The sequence below is a fragment of the Plectropomus leopardus genome, chromosome 5, assembly GCF_026936395.1.
Source record: "Plectropomus leopardus strain MGB_pleo_1.0 chromosome 5, ASM2693639v1, whole genome shotgun sequence".
Lineage (NCBI taxonomy): Eukaryota > Metazoa > Chordata > Actinopteri > Perciformes > Serranidae > Plectropomus > Plectropomus leopardus.
Window position 1 is genome coordinate 8,756,429 of NC_142180.1, and position 21,572 is coordinate 8,778,000.

A 21,572-nucleotide genomic window follows, 5' to 3' on the forward strand; every position below is an offset into this window, starting at 1 on the left:
TTCATTTTACATATATATATTACAACAACTATCAATAATCTCTTGAAACTATTCAATCAAACATTTTCTTTGATATTTAATCCAAATACTGATGCGATGATGAATGCTGCGTAACGTGCGCATGTTGTTGTCCAATCTTTAGTCTCTTATTTGATCATGTGACAAGACACGAGATTCCGACCAGGTTCAAAATCTGTCAACACTGAGGAGCTGAGGACACCTGAGGAGCCGAGGACACCTGACCAGCCGAAGACATCTGACGAGCCGAGGACACCTGACGAGCCGAGGACACCTCGGCGCGCCCCGCGAGCGGTGATGCCATTCGAACACTAAAGCGGGTGCAAGAGAAGCCAAGAGAGACAACACAAGGAGAAGGTTTCAAAGCTCCCTAAACTGGATTTTTTTGTACAACAGTCGCCGCACACGTCAAGCCCCTCGCCCCTGCCCTCAGGAGCGTCAATCAACACGCAGTAGGTAAGCTAACTTTAGCCGCAAGCTACACAACACTGCTTTAAATAATGGTAATATTAAGCTATTATGTTAGATGTAAATTGTAAGACAGGGTATATATGTGTTATCTGGACGAGGTTGTGGGCTACTAGTAAATGAATGTCTCTATCTGGCCAGCTGATGTATTATTGTGGAAAGCTAACTAATAGCCTAGGATGCTGGCTGTTTCTAGCATCACATAACTGTTATGTTTATATATTTTCGGTCTCAGGCCTAACCAGTCAGAGTCAGAGGCATTCAAAAATTTATTTTCACGTGCATTTTCAAGGAGATTTGGGGTATCTGCTGGGCTGCCGTGCCCCCTGTTTTAAAGGTTGTTTTTATTTTGAAGTCAGGTTGCTGCAGAGCACATGTTTGATTGTGTGTATGTGCTTTTTTGGGTAAACTGTGCATGCTGCTCTAGCTGGCTAGTTTTCAGGACATGGTGTTGTTTGTTGATAAATATTGCAGCTCTCTTCCCTCTTATTTACTTATTTATTATAATCAGCTCCTCTGCTCTCTGGTGCTTGTTGTCACGTTTCAAAACTTTGGCTTTCACATCACTTAGCCTGCTTATGATAACTTTCTGGACTTTGCAAATACAATAGCCGAGGTAACATATCTGACTGTAAAATCCAACACAGGGTTGGTACTGTAAAAGGTCCCTGTAGATCCTTAAAAAGTCTTAAAAGGCATTGAATTAATCAATCTAAAAAGAAGGCCTTAATTGGTCTTAAAATGTCCGAAATTAATTTTCCAGAAGTCTTAAAAGTGCTAAGACATAAATGGTACGATTTCACGGATCTTCTATCTACTGCCTCCTCAGTTATTTGATAGTTTACTAATGATGCTCTATCAATCTGTCCTTTTTTAAATCTTTATTCTGCTTCTTTTGAGGTATTTTTGTCACCTTTAACCCTTTTTAAAAAAATTTTGGGGACATTTTAATGCAAAGTTGCTGATTGCCCTTTTACAATCAACATTTTTGAAGAATCAAACTAATTTGCTGCTTTAACATTGAAATGCTTGTGAAAAGCGTCTGAATGCAGCGCAAGAAAACTGATATCAGCCCAGGTTTCGAAGGGTTAAACAACAGCCCGGGAGCCAGTGAAAACTCTATTGGATGATGGGAGTTTGGCCATGGGTGGAGGATGGATATGTAGGCACTGGCTAGACGGAGGGAAGTTTACTACAATTCAACTACACAGACCACCCACATTGTTTTGATACAAAGATGGTTGAAAATTGGTGAAGCATCCCTTTACCTTTATTATCTCTCCAGAGTGGGCAATGGTGAACTGTAGTTACCGTTGTGCGTCACATGCAAAAGCTGACCTTGTGGAAGAAAGGTTGCTGTGCATAGTAATGAGAATGATTGTACAATGAGAGAGAGAAAGGGGGTGCTGGCAGAGACAGACTGCATCATATTCATCAGGCCTCGGGATGTACCACACCAGCCGCGTTCCAAGTAAATTAATCATGTTTTGTAATTGTGGGGAGCGCCGGAGGAGGGTGGTCATCGAGCGGTCAGAGGGATGTCACAGGAGGGGGAAGAAGAGTCGAAGAAATACGAGCCGAACCCAAAGTGACACCAGGAAACTGATGTGAGCGGTGAGCGAAAGTCTGGGGAAATGACCCAGCTTTATCTTCGCAAATCTTTGGGTCAATTAACTAAATTTGAGGGGAAAAAAAGAAGCGAGTGAAGCATCTTGTTGGTGGATAAATCCAAGATTAAAATCACATTAATTCTCTTCTTGATGCCTGCGGCTCTGCGATCATTTATTCATAATCTGCTGCATTTTTTAGAATTTGTGTCCAACAGAGGACTGAAAGAAGAGGAATAAAATACCCACCCCCCCGAAAAACATGACAAAAACAAGCACACATACACATAAAGTCTTTCTTCAAAGGGAATGCTCTGATTTGATTTCCTATTTTGTCTGAAGATATTTTTCTATTTGGCTTTTGATGTTTTCTTATGTGATCTGGAACTTTGGAGAACCCTACTGAGTTTTTAATGAAAGTCAGATGAGGTTTGGGGAAAAGGGAGGGGGGGACTAAAAGAAAAGAAAAAAAAGAGAGGGAATATAAATAAATAAATAAAAACAAAAAACTCCCAGTCTGCAGACACGAGCTTTTGTTCCTTCAGACAAGCGCGATTGATGCCCCCTTCCTCCAGAGGGTAATATCGCCGAGACCAGGAACCAGCCAACCTTGAATTCCTGCATTCCTTCTGAAAGTTGTGCCTTTGGTGGAGCAGCAGCAGCTGCAGTTGCACTTCATAAAATGTTACAGTGGATGAATAGCCAGTGAAGGATGGACTGAATAAAGAGTCTTTAGAGGTTTAACAGCCTGTTCTGCTTCACATCAAAATCTCTCAAAACTCTCATCCAATGAACACAAAGTGTGGACTCTGTTTACTCAAAGACTGCATGTCTTTTCTTCTTTAACACGGAAAAGCTTTTCCACATGTCTCTGATGGTGACGTATATCATGGATACACATTAGAACACTTTCTTGCATGCTTTCTCGCATGGCAATCAGGGTTTGTATTCAGTGTAGAAAATTAATCTTACTTAAAGGGACATTTTGTCAATTTTCAGCCACCTGTGTATCAAAACAATGTAAGTAGTATGCCAATCAATCAATCAAACAATTCAATTTTATTTATAAAACACCTTTCAAACAGACTGAATGCTATTCAAAGTGCTTTACAGCTTGATTGGAGAACCAAAAACAAAAAAAAAACAACATAGGAAATAAGCAAAAATGGATCTTAAAAAAATGGATCTTAATAAATAAAACAAGTATAAACCATACAGTTGTGCTAGCGAGACACTGTTTGTTTTAAAATGTGTAGATGAACAGTGGAGAACTTTCCTCCATCTAATCAGTGTCCAGATATCCCTCCTTCCCCCCTGGCAAAAATGATGCCTCCAAAATAATTTGGAGGAGTTTTTGCTGGTTCTCGGGGCTGTTGCTCAAACTGCAGGCTGTACTTCCACATTTTCATATTGCCTGCTACCACTGCCACCAGCAGCTTGCTTGCTCATTATGTCTTTCCTGTGTTTTTGACAGAAATCAAGCCATTTTTCTCAAAGTTAAATGGTTTAAAAGCTAGTGAAATGCAGCACAGGATGATTCAGGTATTAAAGGGTTAACAATTGGATAGCATTTAAAACAGAAAAAACAGATGTATAATTAGACAACATGATGATAAGGGCAATGAATAGATGAGTGAAAAATTTGAAAAAATAAATGATTACATTAAATAAAGTGACAAACTAATAAAATAAAATACATTAATAGATCAGCTATGGTCACAAAACATATGTCTTCTTTCCATACAGAATCAAATAAAGTGACATGTTTTAGCTTACTGTTTAACTGTAATACAAGATCTGGCCAGCCGCCATTGTTTCACATTATTTTCAGGCGCGCTACATTCTGGTATTTTTTGGGTTTCTTTCTCTTGAGCAAAAGCTTCCTTTTTCTCTGTTCTCTCAGGTCTTGTAGCACCAATTCCAGCATCTTTCTACTGCATAGATGGCCTAGTTTTATGTGTGGGCCCTCTTTACATCGGTGAAACACTTGTTTAAAACAAGAAGAAGAACATCCGCCAGTGAGGCGAGATCATCTTTCTAATGCTGTTTGACGAATTCAGAGAATTCCTGGAAATAAGTACTAGTGTCTTTAAGTGCTGCAGCTCGCTCCTCTGGTATAAAGATAACAGGCCTTCTTAAAGATGAAAAAAGTGGCAGATATAGATCACAATGTAGCGAAGGCTTACATGGACACAATCATTATTATAAGGGGTAGTGGTGTGGAGTGTATGGTGTATTTTTTTTTGTTCAGGCAGTGAAACTGATTAAATCCTTTGACCCAGGAAGTTTTTTCTTGACCTCTGGGAATAGGATATGTGAATGTTCATGAGATTTGGTTTCTAAGTGTATGGTCTTCGTTCAGCAAAGTTATTGTATATGACGGGGAATCGCAACCCCTGTCTTGGTTCAAAGATTAAATATAATGATTGCATTTTTATTTTTTAGATGTTTTTGGATTGAACAGTTTAAATCAGTGTACTAAGAGAATTGTCATATTCCAGCCTCCACCATTACTGGACAGCAGAATAGCTGACTATTCACAGTCACTGTTTGAAACACGAAATTATCATTGTAAGACGGTCGCAGTTGCACGAAGCGGTTTGGTTTAGGCAACAAAAATCTTGCTTAGACTTAAAATAATCTCTATGAGCAGATATCTACATGTAAATGCAGAATCTGTAGAAGACAAAAGTGTTCTGTTTTGCATTTGTAGCCCAATTGTAGTAGTTTGAGTAGTTGAGTAGTTTTGACCAATCATGTTTGAAAGCAGGTGAACAGTCCATGTGGAGAGATGGACTGCATTGGTATAAATGCCACCTGGGAACCCATCAGCTATGGTCTAATGACAAGTTGGCTTTTTCAATTTATCTGCATTACTTTGCAGATAAATTGAAAAAGCCAAAAAAAGCCATCTGTTTTTATAGCTTAGCTGTAATGATCAACGCAAGGAGAAGGACATCTTGGCCTATATGGGTATCTACTGTATTTGCTGCACTGGATCAGCCCAAAATATTGGCTCCAGCCCCCAAAGGGTTTATCATCGTATGATCGATAACCAATAAGTTCATAGATTAGGTTTGGAAAAAGGCTGTTGTTGGCTGAAAATAAGTGTGTTTGTTTCTGAAGAAGGCTAACGTAACATATCTCAAATGACACACAGGTCACACATGACATACGTTGGTTTCAGATAGGACACAAACAGCACTCTCCTGGGTTTGGATTTGTTTGACCAATATACCTTCATTCCTTCCTGCCCTATGCAAAACACTTAACTCCCTCCCGTGCTTTCATTATAATTACTTTGGCCACTAAAGGTCATTGCCTAACAATAAACATAGATATGGGTCATAATTTATGCTTATACTATTTGTTTGGTCGTATTTTGTAGGAGCACAGTTTCCTAAATAAGGGCTGTAGTTTAGAATATATGTGTTTTCTTTGTAATTGGTTAATTGCGTATATACCATGTCAAAAATTATGGCCCCTAATACTTTTTTTTTTCTGTGTCCAAAACCCGAGAATATTCAATTCAAAGAAATGATATCAAGAAAACCCACAAGTCCTCACTTCTTGCACAAAGCGGTTTGTATAGACGGCCTAGTTTTACCCAACTATTTGCTGTAGCCAGAGAATTGTTGGGTACTGTTGTTCAAAAAATGACTTCAATGATATATCACTGTTTTAACCCTTTAAAACCAGAGCAAATTGATGTGATTTCTTTAAAAAAATGTAGGAAGAACGTGATGAGCAACTTAACAAGAAATGGCCCAAAAAATAGCAAGAAATTAATAAAAAGTTACAAAAAATTATTTATACATTTTTAAGTAACATAATTTAAATATGTAATTATAATAATTATAGATATAGTTTCTGGACAATTTTTCTTATTATTTTTTAATCCTCCCCTTTTTAATTTTCAGGGCATTTTCTTTTCACCTTCTACTAATTTCTCAATATTTTTGGGACATGTTTTGGAAGGTTGCAATTTGCCTTTACTCCCGTCTTTTTGAAAGAAATGAATTTATTCAGGATTCAAAGGTTTTAATACCTGTCACAGTCGTCTGAAAGCAGCACAAGAAAAGTGATGTCAACCCAGGTTTCAAAGGGTTAAATCTACAATGTTAAACCATCAACCAGCAGTAGGAAAATTGCAGTAAATTGCCCTTACTACATATAAAGAATGATTTACGCATTCTGATCTATGATGATGACATAGCCCACCATCACTATATTTAACAAAGTGAATGAGAGAATGTAAACACTGTTATTGTGGGGAATATAAATAAATATAAGTGGATAAAATCTGAAACGAAATAGAAAAAAACTAAATGTCATTAACCATTAATCCCTTTCAACAAGTCAACAAGAAAACGGCACAATAGTGAGAGGTAGTTTGCAGTCTTTCATGAAATGAAAGTTTATAGCCGGACAGGGCAATTTGCATTGCAAAATAGCATCAAGAAGAAGCTGTTACGACATTTTCATCCTCATTAACCAGAAATGATGTGAGGTGATGTCAGTAAACTGCACGCTGCACACAGATAATTATCAATGCAGCTGGTCCGTGATTCTTGATGATAAAGGACAACATAAACATGATTACAGAAAGATCCAATGTTGTGAATCCCTCTTTCTTCAAGTGGAGTGCTCTTACATCACAGCTGAGGAGTTGTTTCATTCAATCATTTGCTGTCAGAGGAGGCATTTTCCTGCCGTGTCTGTGCTCAGAACCGGCTAATGTGCATTGTCCTAATTAGTCAAGTGGTTCTCTCTTTGCCTCAGTTTTTTCATAGCATGGAAAACAGCGAGTGACTTTCAGAGTCTGGTCTGGAGTAGGAAGGTCACTCGACCAGGTAGAATATGTTTGGAGCCCTGGTGGAGTGATGTCCAGGCCACTGTCGGGAAGGGAGAGCTGCCAGTTTTGACATAGGGAAGAGGGCCAGTGTGTCAGGCTCGACTGAAACCTGCACAATACAAAGTTACGCTTCCATTAGCACCAGGGTTTTGAATTTGATGTGAGCATACACGGGGAAATGGCAGAGAGAGTGGAGGAAGGAATTACACAGTACAGCAAAAACTGAGGCTTGCACTGGGCTTGCACAGCAGGACTTACAGCAGACATATCCAGATGCTCAAAACTTTTAATGAGATTATGTTGCATTTGTATGTTAAATATGTAGCAGATAAATTAAAACTTATATATTTTGATCATGTTTTGGCTTAAAATACCTGGCTGTTGTTACCACAACGGCACAAGTTTATTCAAGACAATGTTTTGACCTGATGAAGATTCAAAATAACATCAAAATGCTGGAAATGTGCTGACGTTTCCTTAAAAACACCCAGGTGTTGTCACCAGAAACACCATCTTCTCTTTCTGATGAATAACTCAGCTCATTAACATGTAATCTGAACCATGCCACTTAAGAAATGTTGATATGATATGTAATAAATGTACAAAAGTAACATGTCTGTGGTTGACAAAGCACACAATGCCAACAGTTTTTTCTGCCACTTGTGCTTCATGTGTAGCAGTACAGTTGGGCCTTTCTTACTGCCATCCATTCAGATTTGTTAGCTGTTGAACAGTGAATTTGATTAATAAATACCATGAAAATAATGAAAATACAAATATTGTAAACACTCATAGAGCAAGTGTGTCTGAGTCAGTGATTCAGCATGAATGACGCTGTTGAAAGTGCATTTGCATGAGTTTCCATGGAAAACAGGCAGGAAAGCTCCCTGCTGGCCGGCCGAGGACAATGAGTCCCTGACAAAGTCTATGAGAGTGCTGCTAACAATCAACAGATTTTCAGAGGAAATCCTCTCATATATATCACAATCTCCTTATGATGTTCCATCTTTTAAATTTGTTGTGTTTTCATTGATTTGACCACTGACGGATGTTCTATCACAGAGATTGTTGTGGGATCAATAAACATTTTAGTAATTTTCTCAGTCACAGTTGCTTTTATTGTCACAGGTGCTTTTTATGATAGAAACATAAAGTTAAAATTCTGATGCTGATTTAAGCTTTAATGGAAAACTGACACGGCAAAGGCCTAATAATGTCTGCCATTTATCTCATTGATGCAGAAACTTTTATAGTGGCTATTAGAGCAAGTTCCAATTATCGGAGTTCTAACACATAAACTAACACTGCCCTTTGCTTTGGAGGTTTTTAACTCTGCTGCAACAGTATTGCAAAGTACAGCTGTTGGGGCTCTTTTCATTTATGATCACCATCTCTGTGTCACACAAGTCTTTGTTTTGTAGAACTGAGCACTTTGCATCTTTTACAGTTCTCAGTTCAGCTCAACTTCTTTTGTGACCACTCCCATGAGATAAACAGAAAAACATTCTTAAGAGCACCCATACAATGTGCAGGTGGGTTTGTTTCGGAGACAGCATGCTTATCAAGGGAAAAACTCAGGCCTACAAGCCTGTGTCAAGTTTGAGAGTCAGCAGCACAGTGGGCTGAGCATCGCAACGGCAACTAGAGTTTGGCCCCAGGCATTATGTTCAGTACGGGCGCCGTTCCTCATGTTGCGTTTTTCATGTATAAATTTGAAGGATGTTGTGGAAAGAAAGCCCAGACTCAGTGCCGCTGCCATGAATAATGAGAATGTTGACTTTTCCTTTTATTATCAGGTCTTTGACAAGAGGGAGAGACGTCCTTGTGGGATTTCAGAAAAAGGCAAAAACAGCAGTAATACAGCAAAATAATGAAATGTATCCAGTTTATAGCCATAACAGGGTTGACTCAATTTTAGCTGAGGGCTGGTGGAAACCCAACGCAGCTTTCACAAAAGTAACAATGCAGAGAAGTGATTTGTTTATAGGCTTTTCCACATTTATCAACCCCCTTTCAGCTGGTTTTTCATTTAGCTCTTTTTGGTACAATCAGTGTTTGTTCATGCATTTAAAACCATTTGAATGCACAAGAACCACTTCCTCTCTCCCAACAGGCCCTATGAGATTGACTAATCTAACAGCTTGTTCAAACATGTGTGTTTATTTACTCGATACACAGTGGTATTAGCCGGGTTTCACATTTATTTACATGCTGCAGTCCCCTGACATTTTAAATTTTTTTTGTTTGTGTGTGTTCTGACCTCAATCTGCCCTAGATTGAGCTTAATCAAGCTTGATTATCTCCTGAGACGTTTCCCTCACTATCGTTAAGACTCGCTCAGACGAGAATAGACCTCTCTCGCTGCAGACATTGTCAAACTCAGGTGTAGGAAATAATGGCAATAATGGTGTTCCAAGCCTTGTCTATGGCTAAATTTCCATCCAAATGTTGGGCACATTTGAACATTATTTCCAGAATATGTACAAAAGAAAACGCAAATGAATGCACATTTTCATCTACTATTATGATATAAATACTCGGCGTTGGGGGCATTGAGATAAACAGTTGGTGGCACTAATTCTCCAGTTTGATGCCATTAAACCATTGCAGAAGAAGAGGAAGGAGGGTATAAGATGAAATAGCAAATTAAAAAGGCACCAGTCAGTTTGAAAAATCGAATGTAATCGAATGCCATCAATTTTTTTTCCCCCACATTGGTCCACACAGATCTATTCTTTTCACTGCCATTTTCCGGCATTTCCACTTAGATAGATATTATGGAAGAGATATTGTGGTCAAGTTTGCAAGCGGCACCTGACTATAGATTAACAATAGCATTTCAAAGAAGTTACAGTTATTATTCTTTCATTCACCATGCAGTTGAAAGGATATGAAAGAAACTGTACGCCCTAAAGTGCAGGTAAATTCTATACAATTCCAAATTTGTGACAGCTTTTTGCAACTTATCATATCTTGATATGCCTTTATGTCCAGAGATAAAGGATATTTTTATGTAAGATTTTTTTTTTTTTTTACTATTTAGGATACTTTAATATATAGTATGATCATTCCATAGCTGTATGCAATGCACCATTTCTCTCAATCTATTGACTAGTTAACAGCCTGTTGCAGGCTACAGTCTACCTCACAGCTGTGCTTTGCACTAACATCAGCATGCTGTACTCACAATGACAATGCTAACAGGCTGATGTCAAGGGAGCAGTTCACCCTGAAATAAATATTACACACCTTTCCTTTTACCTGTAATGCTGTCTATCCGTCTAGACCATTTTGGTGTGAGTTGCTGAGAGTTGGAGATATAGGTCGTATAACTGGCTTCTCTCTAATTATATGGAACTAGATGGCACTCAGCTTGTGGTTCTGTCAGTGCCGAAAAAAAGGAAAAAAAAATGTTTGGACAAACATTACCATGAGAATCATGACCCTATTAGTCCAGATAACCCAGAGAGCTTGTTGATAGCAGTAGAAACCATTTTCTTTCTACTTAACTTTAGCACTTTGAGGTTTGTTCCAAATGTAAAGTCAATTACAAATAAAATCTATTATTAAGTACACCCACCAACTGTATCACTGTGCAGAAAGAAAGTGCATCTACTCATGGATGAGAGGTTTTGTGCTTGTGATGGCATGAGATATAAATATTAGATGCTTCCTCCTCTACTTAACTGTGACATTAACTAGCTCAGTGGTGCTCGGTGAGCTAGCAGTAGATGCTGTAGACTTTGGGTTGAGCTGTCTCTTTAAGAATGTATTCAGCTGACACAGGTGGACATGTTATTTGTTTGCAGGTATTTGGTCATAAATCAAACAATTGGACATTTAATGATGTTGACCTGATGGTGGCTTTAGATCGAAGGATCAGAAGATCATCAAAGATTTTACAATTCTTCCTGGGGAATGGGCATGAATCTGTGTACTAAATTTCATGCCAATCCATCAAATAGTTGTTAAGATATTTGAGACTTGGCATGACTCCTCAATGACAAATGTTTGAACAGCATTACAACTGGAATCAAAGGAGGATATTAGAGAGTGTGCATGCAACCTTTGTTAGACAACTTAGTGAGACAGGTAGGGATTCACCGCAAGGATCAGCCTTAACGTCTAAAGTCCACACAAATGTGCCAACTGCTCGGACACATAACAGGAGTGAAAGCAGTTATGCATGAAGTCTTTGGTTGATTTTTTTTTAATTCTGATGGACTTTGTGCCTTTGTCAATTTTTAGTTCCTGGTTACATAGGACTATTGAAATTCTGTGTTTGTCTTGTAATTCCACTGCTGCTACTTCTGTGTGCTCTGTATACATCTATTGCATGTCTCGATCTCCTGGATTTCAGCGCTCTGAGCTTGATTTGGGGCGATATAAGCTTGACTTGAGGAACAGACGGACACGGAGTGCTGTATCAACTGCTTTTTCTTTTTCAGACAGACATCTTTGTATCTCTGGGAATTATATCAGTATGGGACAATGCTGCAGCTCGTGCTATACGTCCATTGGCAGAATTCAGTGCCAATGCATAATGCAGTGTTTACCCCTCTGTGTATATAGCAAGGCAGACAGGGAGTGGAGTGTGTAGGCCAGGGTGGATGATGAGCATGCATGAAATTTTGATGCAAGCAAAGACCTTGCTTCTTACATTGTTAACTTTGAAATTATAGGTGAAGATTAATAGATGAAAAAAAAAGATCCTTGGAGGATCCTGGCCACTAGGTTGTGAACTGCATATGCACATCAGTAGTGATTGCAGGTGAAGGTGTGACTGCTAATATGTCCTCAAAAAACGTATTGGATGTACATATCATCGCTGATGTCGGAGAGAAGAGCTGTATTCTGTCAGCAAAAAAATCGACCTTATTATTCCGATGGTCATGTTTGAATCCAATACAAACAGTCATTCATTCGACCCTATCTTCCAATTAAAAGCATGTGGCCACGATCATGACTGCGACCTGTCCTCCATCACTGATGGAGCCAAACTAATTAAAAACAAAGTGAGAGAAGCCTTGAATTTATGGTTTGTCTCCAATTGTCCGATTTAGGAATGAAGCAGGAACTGGGACTTATATCTGCTCCAATTTCAAGGCTGCCACTTTTATTTAGGCCCCCTGTGCTGTTATCTTGATTCCTGCATTTTGTTTTAATGAAACTCTGGATGTTACAAGTTAGTGCGCAGCATCAATCACCTCAATTAGGCAAGAGGGAGCTTTGGTTATAATGTGTACATCCTTTATTCCTCTGTGTTTGTGCGTGTGGGCTGCAAAGAGGTTCCTTTAAAATGAAGTGAACTGATGATGTTGATGATGCTCTACATTTTGGTGTCCTATATTCAGTCATCTTGCATATATTTGTTACTTTTTAGTCTATACACTGTTGCAAATGCTGGAGGTGCTAAATGCCTCTGTCTGGATGTTGTCATTGTAATTTCTGTCGCAATTTTTCTCTCAGCACCCCACACGTCTTTGCCGTTTTCTTCCCTTTCTCTTTTGTTACTGCTAACTGAGGCCGTCGAGCAGATTGAGGGGATGAGCACAATGTAAAATTGTCAGACCTGTCTGCCATCTGCAACGAGCCTTGTCACAATCTCTTCTCTCTGTCATATATCTGCCCCCTCTGCAAATGGCTGCGTCCTCTTCTGTGCTACTTCCAGCTGCCGGTATCCACCAACAAGGTCTCCTGAAGGTTTCCTGAAGGAGCAAGCGGCAGTTTTACACTGGTGTCCATGATAGAAAAGTGTGAGAAAAAGGGAGGATTGAGGTGTGTGTCTGTGTAATCTCGTGTGTGTGTGTGTGTGTGTGTTGAAAGAGAGGAAGGAACCGCTGCCAAGCTGATGTCAGCGTTATAGGACTTAATCTGGCAGCTACTGTATTGGCAGTGTTGGCTGCCAACTCATCTGATCACTGGATCATTTGACACAAATAAGGTGTATCGTGTCATAAATGTTTAGGTGACATATTTTTGATTCGTGTTGAATTATATGCACATGTTTAGACATGGTTTAAAGAAGCACTTCAACATTTGGTGGAAATGCAATCATTCAATTCCTTGCTGACAATTACAGTTTTTTTCTGTTGAATTTGAATCTAAGGCCACAAAGACACATTGAGTACATTCACATGCACACTTATATTATACTATTATTCTGAATATGACCATATTCCAAATTTGATACAGGTCTTCTAAACAGCATTTGTTTAGAGATCTTGAATTAGGTCTTATTGTGAATGTAGCTTTGTTTCAATAGGGCATGTGGGGTATGCCATTATTGTATAGGCTTTTTGGACATGTATACAGTGCCTTTGGAATATGCGTCTCTTTACTGCAATCTTACAACACGCCGCCTGTTAACTGTTTACGGTCAGCTCTGTGCAATGTCACGGATACGTGATACACAAACCAACTTGCCACCATTTTGCAAGGCTGAGGTAGAGGTGCCCAAAAGAAAAAAAAAACAGCCTGTTGTCATTCTGAAGTCATCAAATACCACCGCTTTGACAGAGCTTTTGGTGTAAGATTCCAAAGCCAAAAGCAACCTTTCGTGACCGCATGATACATAGCTATATGGCATCAGGTGAGAATGCTGGACAGAACCAGTGATGATGGTATTATATTGCTGAAGATCACCTGCTGCGCATGATACACGCAAGCGACGTCCCTTGATAACACAGAACCCGATTTGTACACATGATACACAGCAGGACAGCCGGTACCAACATAATATAAGGAGCGCCAGGGTGCCCACAAGGCGGGTGTGAGGGGTGGTGGATGGGTCCAACAAACCCTCGACTTTCATGCGCGAGTCTGGTGTTCACTTCCCATGTGAATATGATGTTTTTTTTTCTATACATTACCATGTGCCTCCTTCCTCTATTCCTAACCATCTGTGCCCTGGTTGCCTAACCCTAATAATCCATGGCAGCATGTGTGTTTGTTGCCTAAACATACCCACGTGCAGCGTAATCCCACCATGTGCATTTTTTGACATCACGGTAGGCGCATCCCAGAATATAAAGAACTGACGCAGGATACCTAGAGTGTAATATGTGGACGCATAAGTGTCAATATGTGATGACTTGGGATGAGAAAGCGTTGGAAAAGCCCACATTTCTGGTTCAAAGAAGACACACGTAGGTAAACATTATAAAAGACATAGAAAGCAATAGGGTTTTGGATGTGTGCAGATATTAATATATAATCAAGTAATTATGCATGCATATATAATTTTCAGTAGCCAACAGCTTAGTGGGAATACTGTCTTTTTGGTAATAAGGGCTAAACCATAATATATTCTCTGCATGTAAATGCAGTCAGTGTTTATATTTGTTTAAATCCTTGAGTAGCATTTTACAGATAAATGACCAAAATGTGCTCTAGAATCAATATTCTTAAATACTGACCATTGATCTAATGAGTAATCATCTCATTCTTTAGTGCTCTTTAGCGCTAAAGAGGCTTTTGGCATACCTGCGCTTTTTTTTTTTTTTTTTTTGTTATTGTAAAGAAACACTGTATTATAGATTTTTAGGGACCAAATGGCAGAAGAGTTTACTCCTGAACACAGTGGAGCTTTTAGCAGCAGAATGGCCAGATATTCTCCTAAAGAATTGGAGAACAAAACAGAGCTAAAAGAAGAGTGATTGGACTTACATCAGCCAGGTGGCCACAAACACGGCTCTAAATTAATGCTAATGTTGCTCCAAACTGCAACTCTTGGCAGCTGTTTGCTGATGATAAAGTGATATTAGGACAATGTTGTGTTTATAGTTTTTTTCCACTTCCCAAAAGTAACCAAAAAGTCAAGTTAATACAGGTTTAAGTAAAATATTTGTAAAAGGGCTTTTGCTTTTATTTGTTATTGTGTATTTCTACTATTACTTCATAAAAAATTCGAGGACTTGCTGGCCCAAACAAGAAAGGAAGTTTGTTTGTCTCACAGCAGTGTCACCAAAAAGAAACTAAAGACCTGATTTTAATTAAACTAGTTGCAAGGGTGAAGCATGGGCCAAGGAAGAACCAATTAAATTTTGGAGCAGATCCGGCTCACATCATGGATACACGAATTATTTTTTACTTGATGAATATTGTTTAATACTGCGAGATAGGTCATTCGGCCTTTGCAGGGGTCTGCACTCTCCAAATGTCCTCCCGGTTTCAGCTGGTTTTATTTCAAAGACATTAGTTTAACACCTCTCTGATATCATGTGACTGAATATGTTTAAATGCCCACCAACATTCATCTATTATTGTGGATATGACAATATTCTGAATTAAGTGTGAGAAATTTAAAAAGCAGTTCATGACACACAGCCTTTTGCCTGTTTACAGTCAGTTCTGTGCATTGTCATGGATACATTGAACACAAACAGACTAGTCAACAGTTTGCAAGGCTGTGGTGGAGATACATGGTCAAAAGAAAACCCCTCATTTCTTTTCTGAAACGTTGTGAAAGGATGTCAACAGGGTTTTGAAATGCGCAAATATTGCCAGGTTGACACTTTCAAGCTGGTGGTTAAAGGAATGAAAGAGGGAAGCTGTGTACCAACTCATACTTATTCCTAACTCGTAAAATAACAATGCTTGACAGTGCTTTTGGTGTAACATTGCCACGCCAACAGCCACCTTTTGTGTCTGCATGAATTGCTGTTGGATGGTGTCAGGTGAGAATGTGACCGAACAGAACCGATTTGTGATTATTAAACACTGTAGGAAGGCCGGACGACTCATGCCATATCACTTTATAACGGTGAGATGGAACCCGTCACATCTCTTCGAAATGTGGCAGGACACCTTCAGGTTAAAACACTGCTGGTAATGATGCAATATAAGGGGCACAAGGGTGCCTATAGTGCAGTTGTTGACATCCCGGCATTGGTTGCCATGCCCTGTTATTGTCTAAACATAACAATGGTGTTTTCTAACAGGTGCTTTTGTTGACATCACGGTAGCAGCATCCTGGTATGTAAAGAGCAGCTGCAGAAGGATACCTAGAGCGACACACAGTTGAACAAGTCCACCAGCGATGGAAAACACTGACAAAGTCCTATTTTGATGCAAAGAAGCAAATGACATGCGGCTTCAGCTGTTTCACTTTTCCATTTTTTGACAAGATAACAACATGTAAAGAAGAGATTAGTGGAATATTCATTTTCATTAGCCATATAAACAGCTTAGTAGGAATATTGTCTTTTTCAGAATAAGGGCATATTTTATGCATGCACATAGTCAGTGTTATCTGTTGAATAGAAAAGAAACTTGTAAAGGGTCAGCAAGTTTAGTCTAAAGTCTATAGAGAAACAGACTACATTTTTTAGGACATCTCTGGCCTGCTGCACAGAATTGATCCTTTGGGAGAGGCTTAGTTATGTCAGTTGATGAAATACACTAGAACAAAGGAATTGCAACATTAGATTGTTAATCTGAGTGGTAGGTCACTGCAAGTGATGAATTGACCCACTATAGCCCTAATACTTTTTTTTTTGACATTGGATCCCCCGGTGATGCTACAGCTGTGTCCCAGTTACATCCCATAAAATATGCACTATATATTAATCTTCATTTGCAGAGAAGAGTGCCGACTGCCATACTTCTTCATATAGGAAGTGCGTGTTGATGTTTGATCACCATATTTAATTTGTTAGTTTGTTTTCCAAAATGTTCCTGGACCTGACCTAACCCTGTACAATTACATAATTTTTGTGCAGTTCATTTTGGGACAATTATGTCCATCATAGTCAATATGGCAAATTTAAAAAGCTTACTGAAATATTACTCTGACCAGATTTTGAGTGTATAGTATTGAATTGGGACACAGTTCAGAGTTTTGGTCCCAAAATGAAAAGGCTTAGAGAGCTACACTGTCAGATTCCCCTAATTAAAATGGGTACCATACCACAGCTCCCAAACGTGTATCATCAGACATTTGCCTGGAGCGCTAAGAAGGATTGTTACATAGCAGGAGCTCTGTTTTCCACTTTACCGGATGACACCTCAGAGATTCTCCAGGAAAAAGCATTTTGTCAGGCTTATATTTTACCGGCACATAACCCAATAACCCTACTAATGCACTCTTGGCCTGTGATTTGTTCTCGTTTGTCATCGCAGAAAGTGCGAGGGTAAACACCGTGCTGAAACATGAGCTTGCCAGAGGTGGAGGCGCTGCATTGCCTGCTGCCCTCCACAACCTCCCATCAGGGAGAGGGCGGACAGGCCTGAGGAGAGATAATTACTACCCCCCTCATTGATTTCTGTAGATTAATGTAGTTTTTAAACCTGCCTTGATTCTATTTTTACTTGCTGGTAATTGCACACTGTTTCAAGTTGTTCAAGGATAAATGTCTGGCATCAAATAGTAAAAGATGTATTTTCCAATAGCAGAAAAACAGGATTTGCTACATTGATTTAATAAAGAACATTGTCACTCAATTTTTCAGATGTGAATTTAAGCCCATAGGTAAATTGATGAGTCTGTATGGTCTTGTCATGGTAATAGAGTACTTGAGATCCTTTTTTCTGTTCTCACCATCTGTGGTGCGAATCGCTCATTGCTGTGGTGTTTCTGCACCGCTCCTGGCAGTCAGAGATCACCTGTCAATCAGTGTGGATGCTGCTGTGACGTCACCATCTTTGGATTTTCTCTGTTAAGTTAAGTTAAGTTAAGTTTATTTTTTTTGATATGGACATCACAAGTACATTGAGACTGTCCTAGTGGACAGACCAGATGTCAATGCTTAGGTGTGTATAGCACACGTGCTAATTTTCAACACCAGTTGTGGGAGTTTTTCTCTTTGCAGCTGATGTGCCTTTCCTGCTGTGGTGTCTGTTTACTCCGAATAAATGGTAAACAGACAACTCACACTGCAGAATTATTCACAAATCTATGGGACATACCAGGCAGCTGTCAATAGATGGATCAAGTCTGTGCTGGACAAATAATACTTTTTTTTGGTTTGTTTTTGTTGTTGTTCTGGCGGCACGCCAGAATATTAGATTTAAAATGAACCGATGACTGTGGTTCATCTCTAACTTGAGTTTTCAACACCAAAATTAGATAATCAATGTAAGACCTGTAGGTTATTTTAAAGGATCAAAAGTAATTGAACAGAACAGACTTAAAGGCTTTATTTTCAACATTTGAAAATGACTACAAACTGTATAAATAATATAGATATAAAAATAAAACAAAAAATGTACACCGATACCCATTTCCTTCTTTCTTCTATACGAATAAAACCTGGGGACGTTGGGGTTAATGGAATTTTAAAAAAAAATCTGAACATAACTTTGAAGATATACTTAACAGTATTTTCCTAAAAAAACAAGACAAAAACAAAACAAAACAAAATAAAAAACAATGATTGATTCAAACAATATTTAACCCCCTCAAACATAACCCATAACCCATTTGTATTTTTTTCTATCTTACTTTGTTTTGTAGCCTGGGTTTTATTTTCTGTGGCAGATGCGTCTGGTCCCACTCTGATCCTCAGTAGGCTAATCGCAACCATTTATCTAATATGGTTTGGATTTGATATAATATTTGACAGAGCAGTGTCACCAGGCTCTGCTCAGTCCAGCACAACGCAGCAGACTCACGAAACTCAGATTAGGTCTTCAAACTAGGCAGCGCTTATCAAATATAAATCAAGATTCTGTTACTTTATTGCTCATTTCTTGCTTCATGTTTTCAGAAACACCTTTTAGTGTACTGTTTAGCTGTAATTTAAGATTGTTTGTGATCAGGATGCCATTTTTTTCTTTTCGAAGATGGTCCAAGCACTGCCTCAACTTACATGTATCACACACAGTTTTGTTACTTTGAATTGGTGGTAAGTCTATCTTTTTTTGTCCAGAGGCATTTTGGTCTGTGCCTGTTGGTCCCGCCTGCTGGAAAACAAAAAATTAAGTGAGAGGTTCCGCATTCATCTCCCGGACGAGCCCCAAAATTGCTATGTTCTCCGATTAGGCTCAGGGAATGAGGGGAGTTACAATAAATAAATAACTGAGGTAAAAAGAAATCAACAAGTAGGCTAAGTGTACAAACAAAAGCTGTGATATATTCACAAAAATGAAGGCAATAAAAGTATACAAAGAAATGGTACTCCAAAATGTAAAAAAAGAGAAAAGATAGTTTCTTAAAAAACAGCAACAAAACAACAAAGAAACAACACTAAATTAACAATTAAATGATTAAATGAATAAACACCACCCTTCCTCCAAAACGGTAGTAAAAATGACTGATCCCGGTGCCGTCCTCAAGCCAACATAAAGCAACCGTGCTGCCACACTGGCCCACAAGCTCCGACATTTGGCTTCTCCAGTCCTAAACTGCATGCTGATAATCAGCAGAAACACTCTCTTCATGAGGAAAGAAAAAACAAAAAACAAACAAACAAAAAAAAGCTAAAAAGCAGCTTATGCTGATAGCTGGTTTTAGTTGGTCTTCACTGGTTGAAGATGGTCCTGACCCAGTTCTCGCTGGTCTTTGACAGTTTAGCTGGACATGGTGGTGTGTCCAGCCTATCAACTTGCACACATTTATCTTTATGCATATTCCATGACCATAGACTTAACTGATTTATGCCCTTTACTTTTCATACTCCCCCTTTTCTCCAAACTCTGGGACACTTACTTGGTTTAAATTTTACAGGAACTTCAATTGATAAACCAGCTAGATTGGCCATCACAAGCTGGTATGACCAGCTAAACCATCAAAAATTATGCAAAAACACACCTTAAGCTGGTAAAACAAGCTGGTCAACCAGCTTAACAATCTAAAGGTGGTCAAGCTGTTGTTTTCAGCAGGGGAGGAAGGGCGGGTGGCACCTGGAGAGGCACATACAAAAGAATATGCAGTGAACAAGCATGACAATGGACACTTCCACAAAAATGGACACAGCCAAGTCTCCTCCATTGTATATAACCGTTGGACTGCCAGGCAACATATTTTTCTGCGCTCCTAATGTCACAGGGCATGTAGCCAAAAACTGCACGCAGGGAACTTGGGGACTTGATAAAAAAGTAGCAGCCAGATAGTAGCAGCATCCATAAAGAGGAAGCGATGGAAATTGTGTGCATAACACGGAAAAAATGCAAATACGGCGTGGCAAAAAATGGTGAAGCTAATTTCGAAAATAATAGTGAATCTGACTTTCACTTCCTCCTTCACTGGCAAACATTGAAGGAGAGGATGAAAAGCTATGCAGAGATGGCCTGTTTTCTGTTGGACAGGTAGGTGCCTGCTGTTAGGATACTTTAGCAAGCAAAATAAAGTCATTACAACAAATGACTAAATAATGTGGCTGTTCTTCAAATAAAGACTTTGATTCAGGCCTAACATTAGGTGTCAGATCCTTTGAGGTAAGTGACTATCTCAGGTCAACAACTCAAAGACGTGAGCTGGAACTCAGCATTGTCCCTGGTGATCATTTGCTGGAGCCATCTTTACTTCCTGCTTGTTTTCTTTTGGTTTTTAGAAGTGCATGATCTGTTGAATTTAGAACAGGTGAATAACTTGGCCAATTGGGAAATTTCCAGTGTATCATAAAAAAAAAATTAAAAAAAAATCTTTCAGTATGTGCAGGTTCATTTGCTGCATTGTTATAAAAAGCGTATTGGAGTCCTTATAGCTGAGCACTTTAACCAAAGTCATTGTGCTCAAGTACAGAGCCAAAACCATGGAAAATGTTTCAATGCCCTGATACCTATCTCTACTGCACTGTATGTCAGTGATAGTTGCACACCTGGCAGTTATTTTTGTGAAACATTGCAGTTCATAGCCTTGATAATGGACCTGAACTAAAATTGATGTCTGTGTGTGGTTTTGTCCACTCAACACTGGAGGTACTATAACTGACCATATTTCCTGTCATGAACTATTCTGCTCCTCCTGACCCTTGCTTCCTATGTGCAGGTTGCCCATTATATAACAATGGCTGGCATCCCTTGTAACTGCACTGCGTGGCTAATGGCCAGAGTGCCGAACAAACAGCACCACACGTCTTCAGAGGGCTCTTCAAAGTGCTAACAGGGTTGGATTTGTTTATGTGGGCCCTGGCAGGTTAGATGTCCAGCAGTTCTCCTTCAATGTGGAGTGTCACTGTCAAATTACATTTATAAATAGATTTTGGCTCAATGTTGGCACCACCCCATCATTGAGTCCTGGAGTCCTGGCTGTAATCTGCCATCTGTCTAAAAGCGTTAGGGAGTTCTTCCTCGGCTGATAGGAAAGGGCGGATGTTGCCTGCTTCCTGAAGAAATGACTGTAAGGGATTTGTGTGGAGGTTATTTTACTGTACATTGGTAGATGTGGATATTTTGCCCTACAAAGGAAGAGAGCAGTAACTACTGAAGTTGAGTTTGAAGTTTGGTTTTAGGTTTGACAAACTATGCCAGATGATATAGATTTTGAATCATTTATATCATTTTTAGGAAAACTATCTTTGTGTTTATTATCTTTTAAATATACCTCTCATGTTAAATTGTAGAGTAATTATATATTGTCAATAAGAAAGAATATCTCCACAAAAGCAGGCTGCAAGACTTTAAGGCCAGACTTGCCAACCTACTATGAGCCAGCGAGCCCAATCTGCAGTCCCTTGCCCTCA

At 39.1% G+C, this 21,572-nt stretch overlaps 1 long non-coding RNA gene across 2 annotated transcripts in view; it reads left to right on the forward strand.

Moving 5' to 3' along the window:
- Window positions 1–210: 210 nt before the first annotated feature.
- The window catches only part of LOC148189523 (uncharacterized), a 60,789-nt gene continuing 39,427 nt past the window's right edge, over window positions 211–21,572 (forward strand). For both annotated transcript variants that reach the window (XR_015776579.1, XR_015776580.1), the window contains exon 1: window positions 211–474. This is a non-coding gene — a long non-coding RNA (uncharacterized LOC148189523). The remainder of the gene's footprint in view (window positions 475–21,572) is intronic.